This window comes from Mustela nivalis (genome assembly GCF_964662115.1).
Source record: "Mustela nivalis genome assembly, chromosome: 8".
Taxonomy (NCBI): Eukaryota; Metazoa; Chordata; class Mammalia; order Carnivora; family Mustelidae; genus Mustela; species Mustela nivalis.
Genome location: NC_139027.1, coordinates 116479671 through 116500976, shown reverse-complemented (window position 1 = coordinate 116500976; position 21306 = coordinate 116479671). Strand labels below are relative to the sequence as shown.

At 44.1% G+C, this 21306-nt stretch overlaps 1 protein-coding gene across 2 annotated transcripts in view; it reads left to right on the top strand.

The window, feature by feature from the left end:
* Positions 1-21306, top strand: part of TGM3 (transglutaminase 3) — a 108462-nt gene that overhangs the window by 33704 nt on the left and 53452 nt on the right. Inside the window, exons 2-3 of one of the 2 annotated variants that reach the window (XM_082745456.1) lie at positions 11400-11500; positions 17816-17858. The gene's annotated coding sequence lies outside the window, so the exon portion shown is untranslated. The remainder of the gene's footprint in view (positions 1-11399; positions 11501-17815; positions 17859-21306) is intronic. The other variant, XM_082745455.1, reaches the window with a different exon arrangement.

Sequence of the window (21306 nt, the reverse complement as noted above, 5' to 3'; positions counted from 1 at the left end):
GATGGTAGCTCATTCATGTCCTATCCTGTGCAGTGCTCAGCTGAGCCCCTCGGAGGCCCCGTGAATGTGCTCTGGGGCTCACCTAGTCTGCTGTGTTAATTGCGCAGAGGAGGTGAGAGTCTTAGCAAGTGCGGAGACATTGCCTGGAAAAACATCTCTTCTACTTCTTCCTTCATTTCACAGACTGGAAACTGCTCCTAAAATTGATGAGGAAAAAAAATGCAGGCTCATTATCCTCTAATTATACATGTTTCTTGTGTTTTTGTTCCTCCCAATAAGCTTCTTTAAAGGTTGAATTATGTCCCCTCACTGTAGCTGGAGATTCAGGCTTGTTGTAAAAGGTATGCTTGACAAATGCAGTTTTTTGCTTTTTTTAGCCTACTTGACGTCAAAAATATTTGTGATTTGCTTGAGAGCCCAATTAGCTGTCATGGGATGATAAGACTTGGAAGAGGCATTAGAAGCCACTGAGCCCAATGGCCTGCCTGGATCCTCTCTGTGATGCCTTCAGGGTTAACTATTTTGCCTTTCTGTCCATTCTGGACAGGAGGCTGGCTTGCCTCGGGTTCAGCACATTCCAGGGTTTGATAAACTTCAGCTTTTGGAGAAGTCTTCCTTTTGTTAAGCTGTCGACTATAGCCTTTCATGCCATTGCCCCCTGGGTCTTGGCTTGGACCTCTGGGGTTCCCTGGGGGCATTCCTCACCTCATACATCATCCTTCTTTGAGCTTAGGGTATGCAGCCTTCAACCAGCCAGTTTCATTTTCATACAGAACATTCAGGAAGGACCTTGTGCATTTTGTGAGGGTAGATGGAAGAGTATTAAGGGACAAATGCAGCGTGACACATGTAGTTCAACCTCATTGTAACCTTCTGTATGCTGTCATGTCTGAAGGAAATCGTTTTCAAGAGAATATCTGAACACTCCATTACTACAAAATTCTAGCATGGGGAAGATTACAATGAAGTTTCAAAAGCATGGGGCACCTGACTGTCTCTGTTGGTGGAGCGTGCGACTCCTGACCTTGAGGTCCCGAGTTTGAGCCCCACGTTGGGTGTGGAGATTACTTAAGTAAATCAATTAATTTTTTTAAAAAGAAAGGCCAGTTGGTAAAGAGAAGGGATCAGCTGTAGAAAAAAAGCAAACCCTTTCTAGACCATCATTGTGGTGGTGGGCATATCACTGTCTATTTTTCAGAGCTCATCAGATTGTACACAGATATGGTGAATTTTATTACATGGAATTTATAGCTCAATAAATAATATGACTTACTGAGAAAGAGAGAGGGAGAGAGAGAACTAGAACATCACCTTCCTTATCCCGTCAAAAATGGCTTTCTGTTGTCTGAAATGTAGATATGGAACCAAAGCAGGTTCTGACCTGCTTTTTTTTTTTTTCAACATAAATTTTATTGAGGTTTAACATACACTCGGGAAAGTGCATAATTATTAGTGTACAGCTCAATGAATTTTCACAAAATGAACACATCTGTATAACCATCATCTAGATCAAGAAAAAAATTTGCCAGGGGAAGGGTGTGGGGGGATGGGCAAAATAAGTGAAGGAAGTGGGAAGTACAGGCTTCCTGTTAGGGAATGATAAACCATGGGCATGAAAGCCACAGCATATGGAATATAGTGGACGGTACTGTGGCAGCCTTGTGTGGTGACTGGTGGTAACTTTATTTATGATGAGCATAGTGTAACGTACAGACTTGTCCAATCACTATGTGATACACCTGAAATTCATGTAACATTGTGTGCCAACCATATTCAATTAAAAAAAAGGGGGGGGGGTGGCGCCTGGGTGGCTCAGTGGGTTAAAGCCTCTGCCTTCGGCTCAGGTCATGATCTCAGGGTCCTGGGATCGAGCCGCACATCAGGCTCTCTGCTCTGCGGGAGCCTGCTTCCTCTTCTCTCTCTGCCTGCCTCTCTGCCTGCTTGTGGTCTCTCTCTGTCAAATAAATAAATAAAATCTTAAAAAAAAAAAAAAAAAGAAAGGAAAAAAATTTTCCAGAATCCCCAAAGCCCTATATGTACCCCCTTCTAGTCTTGTGATTTCTTTTCTTAATTCAATTTTTCACAATTTTGTTTATTCATTCATTTATTTATTTCAGAGAGAGCGAGAGAGTGAGTGAGTGAACAAGGGGAGGAGCAGAGGGAGAGGAAGAGAGTATCTCAAGCAGACATATCACTGAGCGCAGAGCCCAACTCAGGGCTCAGTCCCATGATACAGAGATCACAACCTGTGCTGAAATTGAGTTGGTTGCTTAACAGCCAGAGCCACCCAGATGCCCCTCTTGTAACTTCTAACACCATAATTTGTTCTGTCCTTCAACTTCACCTAAATGGAATTATGTTGGGTGTTCTCTCTTGTGTCTGGAACATTTCATTCATCATGATGCATGTGAAATTCACCCATGCTTTGTGCATAGTTTGTTATGTAGATTTCTAGTTGTGTAGATAAAGAATAACTTCTTACTGCATTCTGATATTGATGGAAATCTGCGTGGCTTTCAGTCTTTTTTATGAACATTCTAGTATATCTTTTGCTAAATATAGGTGTATAATTCTTTTGGCTACACATCCAGGAGTGGAATTGCTAAGTCTTTGGGTATGCCTATGTTCATTTTACTAGATGCTGCCAAACAGTATTCCAAAGTCTTTGGTCTGTTTTACACACCCACAAGCAATGTGTGAGAGTTTTAGTAGCCGCACATCCTTGTTAACATCTGCTATAGTCCTTTTCATGGTAGCTCTTCTGGATGATGGGAGTGGTATTACACTGTGGTTTTAATTTGCGTTTCCTGATGACTAATGAAATAGAGCACCTTGTTAGATGTTACTTGCCATTTGGATATCCTCTTTTATGAAGGGTTTGTTTGTTCAAGTCTTTTTCCCATTTCTCTGTTGGGTTGTCTGCTTTTTTGATCTGCTTTTAAAACAATAATTTTCTGGGGCGCCTGGGAGGCTCAGTTGGTTAAGCATCCGACTCTTGATCAGCTCAGGTCATGATCTCAGGGTTATGAGACTAAGCTCAGAGTCAGGCTCCGTGCTAAGGGGATGGAGCCTGCTTAAGATTCTCTCTTTCTTCCTCTCCCTCTGCCCCTCCTTCCCCTCCCCCTGCACTCTCTCTCAAATTAAAAAATATAGTAATTTTCTCCAGCATGATAATGTAGTAGCCATTTTTGTAACACACGTTTTTCCAGTTATAAATCCACAGCTCTTTGTTATTTTTTTAATTTTAATTTTAGTGTTTTTAAGGAGTCTTAGGAGATGGTGCAATGTTAACTCTATAACGAACCCCAAACCCAATTATAAGTTCTCTTTAGAATACTTTTGTTGAGCACAGACTGTGTCTCCATCTTTGGGGTGGGTCTCTGTCTCTAAAAAGGACAAGAGGGGGGCAAAGAGAAGCAAGGCACACAGTTGAAATCGATCTTACAAACCAAGAGGACGAACCTGAGGCCCATGGAGGTAAGGTGACTGTCTCAGGACACATGGCATAGAGGTCCTTTTACTGAAGTATCTGATGTGGCAGTAGAGACCAGGAACACACTTGACTGGAACCCAGAGATATTTTCCCAAATCAAGCTAACCCAGCCAGACTCAATAGAGCCAATGAGAAAGTCTTTGCTCATGAGAATTCAATTCTTCCTTCAAGGTCTAGCTCAAATGTGAGTTTCTTTTGTGAAAATTTTCTGATCTTTCCAGCTAGAACCAATCTTTTGGTGCATGAGTTGGGTTGTAGTATTTACCCAGTTCTTTCTTGGGCTGTTGGTCTAATTCGTCTTGTTTCCTATGCTACGAGACAGCGTTCTGAGAAGGCTGGCTTGGCTTGTCGCTTCCTGTTGGGGATGGTGGGTTTGCTCAGTCAAAGTCTGAATGAAATTGCATTGCCTTGAAGGAGAAAGGACTCCAGGGACTGTGTGTTCCATGAACCATTTGGCATATGGAATTGATACACTATCTCTATTTAGGGCTAGTGACTCCTGCACTTTTGAGAGTGGGATCATGGTCCCCATAGTTGTCATAGACTGAGGAGAAGACCCCAAGAGTGGACTTTCTTTGGTAGGGTACCCAGTGCACGTCCCTACCATGGCCAGAGCTGGTGGCTCACCCCTCTCCTGCTCCCATGCCAGCTTGTTGGTCTAGGGTAGACTCAGGGGCTGCCATAGGTACAGGTTCCAAGCAAGCCTTGGAACTCAGGTTACTCAAGGGCAGGTGAACAAAGGTTAACTGGGAGAATAAGCACACTGTGGGGAGGGGAGGTCTCGCTCTTGCCTCTTTCCTTCCTTCTTCTTGCCCGAGGGCTCCAGGTCCTCAGTTGGCAACCACAGAAGCATGACAGTAGCTGCAAGGGTGTGTGCAGGCGTCTTTCTTCAGGTTCCCTTGCTGTCTATCCTGCCCTGCCCACTCCCTACCCCCCACCCTCCTGACACTCAGGGTAACCACATAGTGGCACAGGGTGTGGGGGAAACTAGACCTGTCATCACTCAGGCAGGGCTCAGCCTTGAGCAAAAAGGTACTTGGAGTCCCCAGGGCTGCTAAGTGCCAAGATCCAGGAGATGTCCATTGTATGCCCATTAAGGGAGCAGACCTGGCCTCAGAAGGAATGTGTTTGAACTTGAGAGAATAGAATCTTTTCTAACAGCCTGATAAATGGTCCCTGCCATAGCCATGGAAGGGCTGGAGAGGAGCATGGATTCTATCCTTCCCCACTTCTGGTTCCTGGAGGGAGAGAGGATGAGCCAGAAGGCAGAAGAAAAGAGGATTCACAGCCTTATAGAATTTTCTTTTTCTTTCTTCCTTTCTTTCTCTTTCTTTTTTCCCTCTCTTCCTTCCTTCCTTTCTCTTTCTTTCTTTATTTCCTTCTTTCTTACTGTTTTATTTTGTTTAGCTCATTAGAATCATAACATCACATTAATGGGAAGAAAACAAAGACCCAGAGAAGCCAAGTAACGGGTTAGAGGCAAAACTTAGACTAGAGCCCAGAACATGAGACATAAAAACTGTAAGGGTTTCAGGGGTGGGGAACACTGATTATTGATCACTGCTCTGTGGAATGGCGATGCTGCATGACATCAGACACCGTGCAGGTTTCGTGCCTGTGTTACCTCGTTCACTCTGGGTGACAAGCCTGTAAGATCGAGGTCACATCGTTGTACACATCTATTCTCACTTCCAAATATAAGAGCTGAGGAGCCTTCCAGAGTGTGAGGCACAGTCCTGGATGTTAGGGATACAATGATGTGATGAGAAGCAGGGAGGTCAGCTAGGGGCCACGTTGAGGTGCACAGCAGTAAGGACAGTAGCCTGAACTGGCATAGTGTCAGGGGATCAAGAAAAATGGACAAACTAAAGAAACAGATTTAAGGATGGCCAGGACTTGACGCTGATGGGTGTGGGGGGTGGGGAGTTGGAAGGATCTAGCATGACTCTCAGGTTTTGTCCTAGGCATCACAGCCAGTGCTGTCTGCCCTGCCACCCATGTGAGGGAACTGAGGTTCCCAGAAGTAACTTGTCCAAGGTCAGTCAGCTCCTGCATGATAGGGCTGGGCTCGACCCATCCCTGTTTGAGATCTTCCTGATTCCCTTGACTTCAGAATTTTCCTGTTCATGATCATCTGGACAACAGCCATAAACAGCTTTGGCCAGAATGCACAAAAGAGGTAGGCTTCTTCAGGGGTTAGTGTGGATTTATTCTGAGCCTTATTAATTCATCTGGCAGAAGTGTTAAGAACCTCCCAATCCAGTTCCTTGGTGCAGAGAGCCAGTCACTGTCCCAGAAGGCAGCTTAGGTCATGAAGAATCACGAGCCTGGGTGAGGAGAGGGGGCTCCAGGTCCAGGTACTGCCACCTCCCATACATCCTCTGAGTCTCAGCTGGACCCATCGATTTCTGGGGTTCTACATGGCTTGGGGGTGGGGAGCGTGCATAAGCATGGAGGGTCATAATATAGCTGCATTCTGGAGACCATGGAGTTGGACTTTCTGCATGATACATTATTCTCCACAGAGGTCCCAGTTGGGACTCAGGCAAGCTGAGTATGCACAGGGGTCCCCCCAGACTCTACAGCGTAATGCTGCAGAGAAGGACCCCCAAACGCTCTCCAGCCATCCCAGTGGGTATCTGGGGCTTGAGGACTCTGGGCAATCACCAAGCTATGTGTCACCCAGGGGAGGCCAGTGGGAAGAATTGGTGGCCTCCACAGGAGAGGAGGAATCAGAGGAGTCAGGCATTCCTGAGCAGGGAGGGAATTGAGTGCATGGCTGAAAGTTAATCCTGACTCAGGCTCTAGAACGTGTTCCTGGTGCCTCCAAGAAAGGACAGGGAGGGGACATGAAGCCAGAGTTTGAGTCTCTTGCCAGGAGCTCATCTCCCCTTCAGAGCAACTTCCCATCCGCCTGCTCCTCAGAGAGTCAGCGTGGGCACTCTTGCTCTTGTCTGGCCCAGAGGTGACTCACCAGGTGACTTACCACCAGTCCCGAGGTGACCTGCCACCAGTCCTGAGGTGACTTGCCACCAGTCCTGTGAAGAAAGAAGACACAAGATACTTTGGGTCGTTTTGAATAAAGTAAGATCACTCCTCATCAAGAGATGGGGGAGACTTTGGAAAGCAGTACCTCATGAGATAAGCCTTAATAACGCCTTACATTTCATCAGGGAGAATCCTCCAGCCCACACTTTTGCCCGCCCACCCTGCGCCCGGCGCCGTACTTCCCACAAGATGCAAACAAAAAGGAGGCACACTTTGATCTTCGGCCTCCAGATCAGCGGAGGTGACAGACAAACAAACACACACGCAATCATGCTGTGGTGTGAGAGACTCTGGGAGCCCAGAGGAGGGTCATTAATGCTTACAACGAGCAATCAGAAAAACTTCCTGGAGGAGTTGACCCTTGAGCCAAGTTTTGAAAGACAGGTTTGAATTATCTGAGTGGAAAGGGGCATGCGGATGTATAAGAGAGGTAGTGATGCCATTTACAGTGTTTTATCAAATCTATAGGCCTTATCCATTTATTATTTTTTGGTGTTGATATGACTCTGGTTGGGAAGTTCACAGAGGGATACTTTCTCTTGGGTGTTTCCCCTGCCCTGAGGGACGAGGATGGAAGGCTAGCTTCATCACCACAGGAGACATTTCGGAGGCCTTCCTTTGACAACATGGTGGTTACTAAAGAAATCTTCTCAGTGGCTGGTTTCTCTGCCCATGATCTCCCCCAGTCTCTCCAGTAACTGGTGGAATGGATCTAATGTTCTCTATTTCATAGAGGAGAAAGCTTAGTAGAGAGGTTGACTGCTCTGTCGACACTCTTGTACTTAATGGCTAAATAAGGACTCTGCATCTTTATATACTTTGTGGCTTCAGGTAAAGAATGCATTAATGAATAGTCCTTCTAGAGTAGGGCTTTCTTTTGCCCCATCTGCCTACTACCTACAGACTTCAGGGAGGAACGATTATTATTATTCATGATGATGATTTACCTTACCTACTCCCTGCTTAATCCTAGATGTCTGACTATCACAAGCCAGGAATATTAATGACAAGTAGATTGTTTTAGTTTGGCTATGGATAATTATAACATGTCATCTTAGCAAGCTTCTCCCATGGCCACCTAATGGTAACTCAGACATGAGAGCAGAGCCAATGACATCAAGAGTTTAAGTACAATGTCAACTTGACTTTTTAGTTGGGATACCAAGCAGTAACCAAGACGTGTGGGTGCTGAACTTTGCCGGCATCCCTATGCTTTCCTAACAGCGCTGGTAGATTTTAACAGCTACAGTAGCTCCCAGGTATAGGGGCGGGGTATGTGTGTTCAAGATGACATATTCCCAGTGAATCCCAGCAGAATGCAGAGACCCATGAAGGAAGATCTATGAAAGCTATGTCCTAGTTCAGAACATTATTCTGCCAAGCAGTGTTTGAAAGCTTAGCTTGAGAAGTTTCTTTGCAACTAAAACTGAGGTTTTGTCGTATGAAGAGAAAAACCACAGCTGCAAATTTTAGATGAATGGGAAAACTACAATTAAGTTTGGGAGAGGGAAGTGAGGCTTTTTTTTTTTAAGTTATAATTTACATCCAGTGAATTTTCTCTTTTCTGTAGGCATTTCTCCGAATTTTGACAAATGCACACAGTCATGTAAATGCCACGACAACGCAGGTATAACACGGTCCCAGTACCTTCCAGATGTTCTCCTGTCCCTGGACAGCCAGTCCCTCTAAATACTCTCAAACCCGTGACAACCCTGATCTGTTTTCTGTCCCTATAGTTGCCTTTTCTGTTATGTCACATAATGGAATCATACAGATGTAGCTTTTGAGAGACTTTTCACTGTACACTTCCTGTACCCCCTAAATTTTGTGCCATCTCTCTATATTATCTATTCAAAAAAATAGATATAATCTTTGTATCTATTAAAAAAGAGATATACAAAATAGATACTTTCAGTAGTCCATGGGTTAAAGAGGAAACCCAAAGAAAATTATAAAATCTTTAGATCGGAATAGTAATGAAGTTATTAATGAAATAGCAGTAATGAAATGGGTTTTGATACTACCATACATAATGGAAGTAAGCAAAACCTGTGGATGCAATGAGAGAGGTTCTTGGGAAATTCACAATTTTAAGTGCATTTTTTTAAAGATTTTATTTATTTATATGAGAGAGAGAGAAGAACAGAAATGGGATGAGGGGCAGAGGGAGAAACAGACTTTCCGCTGAGAAGGGTGCCTGATTCAGGGCTCGATCCCACGATCTGGGGATCATGACCTAAGCGAAAGGCAGCTGCTTAACCTATTGAGCCACCCAGGTGCCCCTCTTAAGTGCATTTACTAAAAAAGAAAAAAAAAATTTGTTTTAAGAACCTTAAGTGTTCTGCTTTAAAAGCCAGGAAAAGAATACAAAGTAAACCCAAAGAAACTAGGACATAAATAATCAAGGTAATTATTGAATAATTAATGAATAAAGCCAAAAATAATAAATGGCAAGAATAAAAATACATATGATTTATGTAGTTTCTTTATATATATTTTTTTTATTTTTTAAGTAGGCTCCATGTCCAGCACTCACGACCCTAGCTTGAGAGTCGTGTGCTCTACTGACTGAGCCAGGCTGGCGCCCCTGTGATTTACATATTGATGGACAAACCAACTTAGGACAGTGGAATGGACACTGGACCTTTGAATGTCAGTTTCCTCATCTCTCCAGTGGAAATATTAATGCTCGCCTCTGCCCAACAATAGGTAGGACTTCTGCCCATACGGATTTGGCCATGACGGAGCTTCCTTTTATATATGGGCAAAAAAGTTAATTACAGTTGGGACTATGCTGTGTCACTAGGACATTTTCTCTTCAAGATATTATACCTGTCATCCCCCTTACCTGGATTTCTTTCTTCTCTATGGCTTCTCACATCTTCCTTTCCTCTTGCACAAGACCTCCGAACCACAGAGCCCTGGGTTGGGTCATCAGAGCTCACACGCTGGATTCTGGCATACCCTCAGATAAGATCTAGCCCCCCTGTCTTAGGAGACCAGGGTTTAAAACCACATCTACCACTTTCTAGCCATGTGATTATGAATGAGCCTCTTAACCTCTTCAGGGTTTGCATCTTTGTATGTTAAATGGGATCTTAATCATGTCCACATTACGGATCTGTTTGGAGAGTCAAATGGGATGGTAGATGAGAAAGTATTTTACGAATGGCAAAGGGCTGTAGAAACATCAATTATTATTAGGTAATTGTTATTATCAAAACTTGTTCACCAAGAGTTTATTCCAAAAACATGTCCCCTGTCTCCAGGATGACTTTCTGTGCCTTATGGCAGTCGGAATAGGGGAAGCTGCTCTTCTGATTAGCACCTGGCTTCCTGGGCTGGCTGGCCAGCTGCCCAGACAGCTCCGGGCTTCTGTGGCTCTCCCACATTTTCAGGCGTGTGGTTAAGCAGAATGCAGTGGAAACTTTAGGGGTAGGGAAAAATAAATAAATAAATAACTTCCTCTTTGTTTCCTAAGTTCTTGGCTAGCCTGAAAAAAAATCATTTTTATGGTGCGGGGGTTTGCCTGAGTGACTCAGTTGGTTAGGCATCTGCCTTTGGCTCAGGTCATAATCCTGGAGTCCTGGGATCGAAGCCCATGTCAGGCTCCCTGCTCAGAGGGAAGTCTGCTTCTCCCTTTCCCTCTGCCCTTCCCTATTTGTGTTCTCACACACTCTCTCTCTCTCTTGGATAAATAGGTCTTTAAAAAAAAAAAGAAATCTTTTCAACTGAAAGATAAAAAATTCATATATAATTACTTTTCTAAAACTTCTATAGATTGCAGTGTTGTCAATGGAACTATCATGCAAGCCATGAGCAGAATTTAAAAATTTTTAGCAGCCACCCTAAAAAAAGTAAAAAGAAACAAGTGTGATTTTATTTTTTTAAGTGGAATTGTAATACTTTATTTAACCCAACATATCCCAACTATTATTGTTTCAACATGTCATCAATATGAAAAATTACTAGTGAGATATTTTACAATGTTTTTTTCCACATGAATCCTTCAGAATTTGAGACCTATTCACAGCCCCTGTCTACGTGGACCCACCACATTTCAAGCAGTCAGTAGCCACACGTGGCCCCTGACTGTGGCATTGGACAGGTCAGGACAAGAACTGGAACTTACGTTGGCTTGAGGAAACTGACTTCATTTCTGAAAAATAAACAATAAGACAGGACTCTAGCTCCTTGTCGAGTATAGCGGAGGGAGAAAAATGAGTACTCGATTTTGGTTCTTTCAGTCACTCATTCATCAAGTGTTTATTGAGCACCTACTTTGTGCCAAGTGCTGTGGTCTTGGCTCTGCAGCCAACTCACTTGGTGATTTTGGGCAAGTCACTTCTCAGGGCCTGAGACTCCCTGTTCCACCTCTGAGAAAATTAAGATACCTATATAAGAAAGAGCAATATTTATGCCAGTTGGAGGGAATACACACCTGGAAATCATTAGCTTACTGGTGGAGTTTTGAAAGGCCATCAGAAGCAATCACTTTCCTTGATGGTGTTGTTGGAGCTCTCCAAATCACTTTATTATTAATGTCAAAACTTGATCAACCCCATAGAATTTTCCTGAAAGAATTAACCACACAAATCTCATGTATGGAAACAGTTTGGCATACTGACCCTAATTTCTTCATCAGTCTTCTTGACCATCCTTTTAGGGAGTTTCTAAGGGAGAACTAATAAAACAAATCAGAAATTTCTCTGTAACACCAAGGGCTTTATAAATGCTAAATAATCATTCCTGTCTATCAGTAGGTTTAACTGTGGGAAGATAGATAGGAGGTGTTGCAAGGAGCATGCTGGAATTGACTTGAACACTTGGAAATAAAGTCACCTTCATTAACTTGTAGGTGGCCATGACTTTGGAGTGACTGTGACTTAAACAGAAAAAGGAAATGGAGTTCTACTTCCTGGAAACAGGTTGCCAGTAGCCATACAGTTGGACTATCGGGTAAAGTCAGATTTCAACTTCTGTGTCGGGAGTATGATTCTACACAGATATTTAGAAAGAGTGAACATGACTCTTAGCAAAAACAAGTGTTGGAAACTCATTAAATAGATAATGATCATAAAATCAGACCCCATCACTTGTGGTTACAGCCCAAGCCAGCATTTTTTTTTTTTTGAGATTTTATTTATTTATTTGATGCAGAGAGAGACAGTGAGATAGGGAACACAAGCAAGGGGAATGGGAGAGGGAGAAACAGGCTTACTGCTAAGCAGGGATCCCGATGAGGGTCTGGATCCCAGGACCCTGCGATCATGACCTGAGCCAAAGGCAGAGGCTTAACGACTGAGCCACCCAGGTGTCCCTCGAGCTCGCGTTGTTAATGCATGTTCAGGTGGGAAGCCCCGAAAAAATCATCCCTGACATCGGTATGTGGCCTTTTAAGTTTGCAATGTCCTTTCACAGCACTGTCCCTTTGGAGAATCACAGCAGCTCTGCCTGGTAGGCAGAGCTCTGGTAGGTTGGCTGTGTGTTATAATCCTTGTTTTACAGATAAGGAGACAGGCTTATAGCAAATGGCAAAGATGTCCGTAAGAGTTGGGGGATTATTTGTTTGATTTTTTTCTTTTTTTCATCAGTACATCTTGCTGTCTTCCTAAGCTTCCCCAGAACTGAAAAGTGGCCCTGAAGCCTTATACGACTTAGGGCATGTGCAGAACTTTGCAGAAGCATGCATGTCTAGAGAGGTCATAACAGTTGAGCAGACGTTGAGCTAACTAAAGAGAAGTCAAGCACAGAAGGAGGATGACCTCCATTCTTTCATAAGTGCAGAGACTTTCCACTTTGGACCGGATGGAAAGAAAGGAAAATAACTGTTCTCATCTGTTATATTCCCAGTGTTATCAACCACAAAAGAAGTAAGATCACTGCTAAGAAACACTTTCTTAGAACCAAACATAAGGGGCTTTATTGGGAAGGAAAAAAATACTCCAGATCTCATCTTATATATAAGATACAACCCCTTCTCTTCTGGGTGCACTTTAAAGTTTATGAAACTTTTCCAGACAGATCTCATTAAATTCATGTGTGTAGCAATTCCACAAGTAGAGAGGAGTTATTACCTCTTGCATACAGTGCTTTGTTGAGTGAATGAATGGATGAATCTCCATTTTACAGATGAAAAAACCGAGACCCAAAGACATTGAGTGGTTTGTCCCAGTGAGGGAACCATGACTAAGACCCACATCTTCTGACTTTAAGTCTGATCCTGTTCTTATATGGATTCTCTCTTGAGATCTGGTTTCCAAACATGTATCATGGAGTATCTCTAGGGGAAATAGTTATACTTTTCATGAAGTCAGGATTTGGGAATATCTCAAGTCTCTCCAATCATTATTAATCACTTATATTGATATAAATTAAATAACCATTCACTCTCTCTGCAACCGCAGTAAAAAACCTAATTGACATTCCATCTCCCAAACAGCCCAAGGCAGACTGAAGATGGCAGTGAACTGCAGCCAAATTTCTAATCATCTCATCAAGAAACCAAAGCAGAAGGGTTAATTTATGAGTCGTTAATCACAAGTGTAAAATAATGCCAGCTTGGCAAAGAAAGTGGAAAAATACACAAACACACACATACACAGATGTGGGCAACACGGGGTACTGAAATTCCAGTTTGTGGGATCAATGTCTCAACAGAGAGGAGAATGTTTATTTATTCTCCAAGAATTTCAGGATAGAAGAGAGAGAAATCTTACAAGTTTAGGACATTTATTATCCTAGTCTAAAAGGAGGGATGACAGAATATCGGTGAGAGAAAGGATATGGTTTCCACAAATCCAGAGGTATTTGGAGAAAATGTACAAATTGTTTTCTTTCAGGAAGGATTCAGACACTACTGGGCAACCTCTGCCCAGAGGGGCAAATGTCTTCATATCAGGATTTCTCCAGAAGTCACACCTCCAAATTGAAAGGGACCTTAAGCTGACCATCTGGTGTAATGACCTTGACCCTGGCTGATCTGCCAGCTGTTTCCAAAACATTTCTGTCACGACCATCAAGCCTCAATGGACAAAGCCACCATCCCTCGATGTACTGTTTCTCTTTACCTGAGTTCTGGAAAGTGTAGTCCTTACGTTGAGCTTCAACCTGCCAATCAGCTACTTGTATATTGGAGCCCATCCATACAAAACCAATCCCTCTTCAATGTGACAGCCCATCTGCTCTGAAGACTATAATTGTGATGCTTCTGTCTCACACAGCTAAACATCTCCAGTTAGAGGGGAGTCCCTTAAAATATTCCAAGAAGAACTGGGTTCCCAGACCTATTATCATCCTGGCCATCGTTCTAGCTGAATTTCAGCATTGACAGCTGGCTACCAGAGATAGCCTGAACTACAGAGGACACTTCCTCTATGGTAGTTACTTAATGCCTACCTCTGACCTCAGAAAAATGCCCTCTAAGCAAGGAGACAGTGCAAGATGGAAGGACAATCTCTGATCTGAGCTGGAAGCTTTAGAGCTAGTGGGGTCTGTGCCTATTCTGGGTTGCTAAGGCAACAGGCAACACCCTGTCTATAGCTCAGCACTCTTATCAGGGCTTACGCTTGGCTGAAGCCTATGGCTGTGGGCCCCGCAGAGGGGTGGGACCACATTCTCCAGAAGATCCCTCAGGGGCAGGTGGACCTTCCCTCCCTGCAGCTCAGGCAGCAGTCTTATCAGGGCACTCTTGCCCCAGCAAGTTTCCTGTCATTTATACCCTGCCAGCAGTGCAGCCTACCTATCTCAGGCCTTGCATCTCTCAAACACAGGTTCTATAACCTCAAGAGAGAAAATGTGCCCAATAAATGTCCAGAGATTAAAAGGGTGAGACCACAGAACAGGGACATTGAGAGGCAGTCAGGTGTCAGCCATGCTTTGGCATTTGGCATGAAGCTCCTTCTTATGGAACGTTCGTAGAACTATAGAGCTGAAAGAAACATCACAAACCCAACTTCGTTCTCCTTGTAGATGAGGAAACAGGTCCAGAGAGGGGAAATGACAGCCACCCAAGAACACACAGTGATGTAGAGGCAGAGGCTAGACCAAACACCCACCTCCTGGAACCTGAGCAGCCAGTCTTGTTTTTTTCTAGAATTTACCATGAAGGCTCCCTTGCAGGAGAGCCCTTGATGTACTTCCCTTCCTTTACCTATTTTGCACAGATGAACACAGGCTCACAAATACTGTGTTTTGATTTCCCACCTCAAAGAGCTTAAGTATCACATTGCACAGAGACCATAGGCTCACAGAGAGAGTGGGCACACCGTGCTGGACTGGGAGACCACTGCTTCCAGGCTTCACTTCCTCGGTTTGCAGCTTGGCAGGGGTTCATGGACACCAAGATCTCTTCCAGCTCTGATTTTCTGCTGTGAAGCATCCCGGGGGCTTGTTCAGCTTATGTTGCGGGCTTAATAAGGAATCTCTACCTCTACTAGTGCTTCTTTTAATGTCCCCAAAGAAGGAAGTGTCTTGAGGATGGGACAGGCGGTAAAGTCCTAAAATGACCCTACTACCCATAATGTGTGTCAGGGGTCATGGGCACAAGCTCCAGGTTCTCATGAGGTGTGCTGGCATCCAGCAGGAGCAGAGCCCTTGGACCTGCTCCATCTCCCAGGAAGTCTCCCTGCCCCTCGAGCCTGGTTCAAGGGCAGTGCCATCACCAGCACCATCGCTGCACTGCTGTGGGGCTGTGTCACCACTGTGTCTCATTTACCCAGTGCCTGGCACATAGTGGGTATTTTACCTCATTCCTAATGACTGAGGAAATGGGTAGAGCCTCTCTACTGAGAAGGAAAGTCAAGGCAAGAGTGAGGTTTGGGGTGTTTGGAATTACTCTGCTTCTGCTTGTCATATTACTTGGGCAAGTCTCCTGTCTCCTTTTTTTATGCTTAGAATAAGGGAATTCGATTTGATGAATACTTTCCAGACTGTTCTGGAAAATTCTGGTTTCTCGGGTATTTGGTAGGAAAATAAACAGTCTCATCGGGTAATTTGTTGCACACTACAGCTCCCTCCTGGAGATTCATGCACACAGAATATTAAAGACTCTAAAAGTCCTAAAGACATTTATTTAATTTTACTTAAACCAACTTTTTTCAAAATACTCTGGCCTCTTCCTTCTTTCTGAGGAACTGGTGCTGTGAAGCAGAGAGCCTGCACTAAATGATTTCTCTGTCCCCTGTGAACTCTATCTCATCTAGAGACAAGGTCGCCTGGTATAGTGAAAAGCATATGGAGGCAGATAGACCTTGGTTCCAATCTTGGCTCTGTCTTTTAATAGCTGCCTGGCCTATCAGTAAGTTACTTAATCTTCCAGACTTGGATTTCCTCATCTGTAAAATGAGCATGATAACCCTATTTGTCAAGCTCCTAGGCTGTTAAAACTATCAAATGAGATAACAGATATCAAGTATCTAGTACAGTGTTTGAGACACAATAGGCCTCTAAGAAATACCAGTTCCTTTGCTCTGTTGCTGTTGATGCTCTTCTTCTGTCTCTTCCCTATGCCCCCCAAACCTAGAGCCAGCCACTGGCAGGGCAGAGAATGTAACAGAGGGGTATGTTGAGTCCAGGTCATCCTCACAAGACCCTGACCATGTTCTCTCAGTGTCATGGAAGAACTACACTCCAAAAGGACCGGGGTGCAGGGGCCAAGGGGGAAGTGGCAGAGAACCTTGCCCTTCTTTGCCAAACAAGGTGTCTGTACTAGGAAGCTAGATGCTGTCAGTAAAAAGAGAAGATGAAAGAATGCTTTCAGACAGTTCCAGAATAAACACCCACCGTCATAGATGTGCTACCTAAAATAGAAAACTCTTCCCAAGACCCAACTTGAAGGCAGAGCCCTGGCTTGTTTGCCTGGGCAAGAAACTGAACCCAAAAGTCATGATCTGAGTGATGGCAAGCACAAAGGGCAGGGTTTGGGGTGGCTTCTAGGAGACTTGGCACCAGGACAGCCACTGTGGGATCGGCCCTTGGATCAAAGCCACCACTTGACAGACACAAGTCAAGTACCAGGTTTGTGCCAGACACAGGGCTTGATTATGGAGGAGGAAACCAGGAGTCTGCCAGGGAGGCAAGAATGGGCGATGTCACTTGGCTCTATGGAGACTGAACAAGCTGGTTGTATCAAAGGCATTGGAATCTCTTTGGACTGATCTTGTTTTTGGACAGCTCTTTTCTTCCTCCCTGCCCCACTATTGGGCAGTGTTTGGAGAAGGACCATGGACCTTGGAGACATAAGTAGTTTCTAGTCTTACTTTGTCTTTGCTAGCTTAATGAGATTGGGTGCGTGATTGACCCTTCTGGATATGAGTTTCCTCAAGTGTAGGGTAGCAATCATCTCTACCTCCTCAGGCAGTTGGGAAGGCCAAATGAGCTAATCTATATGTATCCTGAAGTGTGGTACCTTTAACTCTAACATGGGGACAAACATCTTTAAATTCTAATAGTTACATGTTGATTTAAATGTATATTAAAAAAGTACTAATATATAAAACCCTCTTAGAGATGTTATTGATAGGTACAGGGCTAAAGTAGGTATATAAGGCAAAGAGAAAAGAAAAGAGAGTTAATTTAAAGAAAAGTATTAAGTAAGTAATGGTATAGCTAGAGGGCAGAGATAGCAAACCCATGAACATGCTGTGTGAATGGCGGAAGTGAGAGAAACTTGGAGTTGATACGGGAACAAATATGGTGGCTCGCACATGGCAAGCACTGAGGATCACTTCCTCCTTTCTTTTTTGGGAATGGAAGGGAAAGAGACTAGGAAAGGAAGGGAGGAATGAGGGGAGAAGCAAACCTACTGACTTACCTGCCTACTGGACTTGTAAGTCTACTTCGGTCCCACTCTTCTTGTTCCAAGTTTCCCTTTATGACCAATTGCTTCCCTTACCTGTGTTTCCTCCCAGACCCAGCTCTCAGCTCTCCCATCAGGACATTCTTTTTGCTTTAAGCCTTCATATATCAGAAGCTCTAAGCACGTATATTCAACCCTCATCTCTAACACACTCCAAAACATCTCCCAGAGCTTTTGAGGAAATAAATATTGTAATAGACACAAGAGAAACAGAGAGAGAGAGACAGAGAGATAGAGACAGAGAGACAGAAACAGAGACACAGAGAGGACATGAGAGTTACTTATGGAGGAGAGAAGAACAACTTAGGAGGGGATGGTTGTGGGGAAAGTAGAGTCTGATCATGACTTTTGAGTCTTTGGGACAGTGCTGAGTTGTCTTCCTAAATGGGCATTCTCTCTCTCTCTCTCTCGCCTAGGAGTGAAAGCCCAGAAAGGGGAAGTGACTTGCCCAAGAAAACAGTAAGTACCTGACACCAAATGTCTTGATTCTTAGTCCTGTTTCCTTGCTTTCTGCCATACTGGGGAATCTAGGCTTTACAGTCCTGGGAGTACCAAAGTTTGCCTTTAAAAATAGGCTCTACTATTAAAGACAAAACAAAACCAAAAGCTGTGGGACTAAAAACCTCTAAAATCCAGACTCTCCAAGGTCAAGGGCCCAGTTGTTCCATGACACAGATGAACGGGCACCGGAGGAAGAGTCCCCTGCCTGGAGTAGAGCTCTCCTCGCGTGGAGCTGGAGGGGAAAGGGTTGTGACTCACACATCACGGACTCTGCTGTTCCTACTGAGATTTAGTAGAATATCCCTGCACCTTTAAGAGCTGGACTCATTTGGACTTTCCAGATCTTTACATTCCAGTGAGGTGAACAGAGCCATTCTCAGAACTCACCTCCTACCGTTCTGGTTATCCCGGATCTCTTCCAGGAGAGAGCAAAGAACACAACCTCCTTGTGTTGAAGAAAATTCATACCATGCCAGGAACAAGCTTTAGAGGTTGTTGTTTTTTTTTTTTTTTCATAGGTGCATGAAACCAAGATCTAAATCTGCTGCTTGGGATCTTCCTGCTGGTCCTTGACAATGCAAGAAGTTCCAATGCTGGATAAACTTGATGAAGACCTCAGCTGCCAATCAAATCTAGCCAAGAGCCAATACTTGAGCTGTGAAATAATTCATTAGTACATTGTCTAGTGCTGAATCCATTTTTACTTAGCTGTTCGATATGTAACAAGATCAAATCAGAGTGGACCCTTGGCACTCATTCCTAGCTGCCTCGTTGGAAAAGACATGAGCTAGCTTGATAATGATGAAGCATGATGCTCGGGGCGGGGAGGAGGGGGTGCGGGGTGGGGTTTCGCAGTGGTATCCTAAGGAAGTGTTGATCCAGTGGGCCTTTCTCGGCTGAGAATACCTTTCTTCCAATTTTTGTTTCTTCATGTCCACCTTTGAAGCCAGGGGCAGTGTTTGGAGAAGGACATGCTCTCTCTTCCATAAATCTTTCCTTGTGTCCTTACCCCATTTTGGTTATTCACCATCTACAGAAGGTGAGCCTATGGATCCCTGAGGCCTACTTCAGTCAGGTATATTCTGCTCTCAGCTCCTCTGTTAAATGATCAGCTCTTAACGGCAGGGACTCTATTTTATTAAGACTTTCTTCAAAAAATAAAAACTCTTTCTTTCTTGTTACCTAGTTTATACAGATTCATTATAGACACCGGACAATACAGCAAAGCAAAATCAAGGATACAAACCATATGCCTTTTGTTGAATGACATCCTAGGCTTTTAAAATTCCTACATTTGTTACAAAGATCCATCACAAGATGAATCATCTTATATCACAGTTTTTGAATCCACTTTGTATTTATGTAAATCATTAACATCTGTGATTAACTGGTCATTTTTTCCTTAAGATTTTGTTTTTTTGATGGAAAGAGAAAGAGAAAGAGCAGAGGCAGGGAGAGTGGGGAGAGGGAAAAGCAGACTCCTAACTGAGCAGGAAGCCCGATGCGGAGCTCGATCCCAGGACCCTGGGATCATTACCTGAGCCAAAGGCAGACACTTAACCGCCTAAGCCACCCAGGAGTCTCCTAGTCATTTTTTTTAAATGGAAATTTGTTTCTCTGATTCTAAAGATGGGTGATGGGATTTGTGATATGATTTATAAAAATTGAGAAAACAGAGAATTTTATAAAGTATCAAGATCATTTAACAACACCACAGAGATGACTGTTTACTTTGTAGCAGGAAATCTTCTGTGTACTAGGCATAGTAGATTTTTTTCTGTGACAGCAACTATGTATGTGTGTATCAGATTCATACACAATTGTTTAAATATGTTCACTCATGCACATAATTTTGTTTTTAGTGAACATATCACAGACATCTGTCAATGTCAAATACATAAATATCTACGTCATCCTTTCTAATATCTGCATGTGGGGCTCTGACATGATTTAATAAGCTTCCTGTTATCAAACACATTTTTTTCTAAAACATTCCCCTTTATTAACAAATGTTATAAACTGTTCTTTTGTATGTATTAGAATATGTACCCTTTGGTTTCATAGTCATGGCCCTCCCTAAAACGTGTTTATTTTTTCGTCTCCCAAAATGTCAAAAGACAGCCCCGTGCAATGGACATAATAAATGGTGTGTGTGTGTGTGTGTGTGTGTGTGTGTGTGTGTGTGTGTTTGTGTGAATGAATAGAATCCAGAAGCAATGGTTTGCCCCTCAGATCTTTTTTTCCTTTTCTTTTGAGACCTCAGAGGATGATCTACTGATTCTTCAGTCTTCCCCAACGCCCCCCTTCTCCCCACCCCAGTCCTGGGAAGGATCCAGATTAGAGGCAGGGCATAAACGAGCCACCTAATTCTCTTATTGCGGTGGTAGCTGCAGAGGTGGGCCCTGAGAGGGAGTGCCTGGTTCCCAGTCTGCCAGTAGGGGAACCTCAGGGCTGGGACCCTCCACCACCAGACTCCCAGCCCGTCCACCTACCGCACTCCCCTGGACTGCCTTATACCCCCTCCCAGGCCTTTAGGCTTCTTCCTAAATTACCTTTATGCTCAAGCAGCTTATGCTCTGTCATGTGGCAAGCCAGCACAGGTGTGATCCAAACACATGCTTTTCCTGAAACCCACTTACTATTAGCCCTAACACGAAGTGGGGAGGAAGTACGACTCAAGACTCCCGCTTAAGTCTGGCTTCTCTTAAGATGCTGTGGTCCCTCCGGGCATTCACTTGCTCCCCTGTAACAACGGCAGCTTCCTAGGGGCTGGCTAAGGATCAGGGGAGAGGGTGATTGTAAGAGCGAATTCTGTGGCCATAGTATGAGTGTTCAGCAATCGAATAATATTTGCTGCTACTGAACAGGGGCAAATACTTCCCTACTCTTGCAGGCCACCCCATAGGTCTTTCTGCCATGGGTTTCTCGTCCAAAAGGAAAAGATGGACAGTGCAGAGGAAAGCAGGTACAGAAGGCAAGAAAGGCCTCTCTCTAGTCCCAGGTGATTCAGACATGGGCGTCCTCATCCATAAAAGGATGACCTTTAAACGCTCTTCTGGCTTTGAGACACAGGTCAGTCGATTACTTGGTCACTCTTTCTCCGAAGGCCTGTTTCCTCATCTCTAAAATGATCAGGTCAGGCTGGATGAATTCTCAGATCATTTCCTTTCTGGGACTTAACACAGCCCCGATGACCTGCTCTCTGGCGTCCCTGTCCTCAAGTGTGCTCTGCTTGCCTCTGTTCTGATGCAAACCACCACGTGGCTTTCCCGGTCATGGCCTGGGAGCCCGCACAGAATGGGCTGCAGCTTCTCCTCTCCCCGCAGTCTGGCTTTTCTGCGACTGGGCTCACAGGGACAGCCGGGCAGAGGAATCCACGTGTCCATCAGGAGGCCTCCGACCCAAG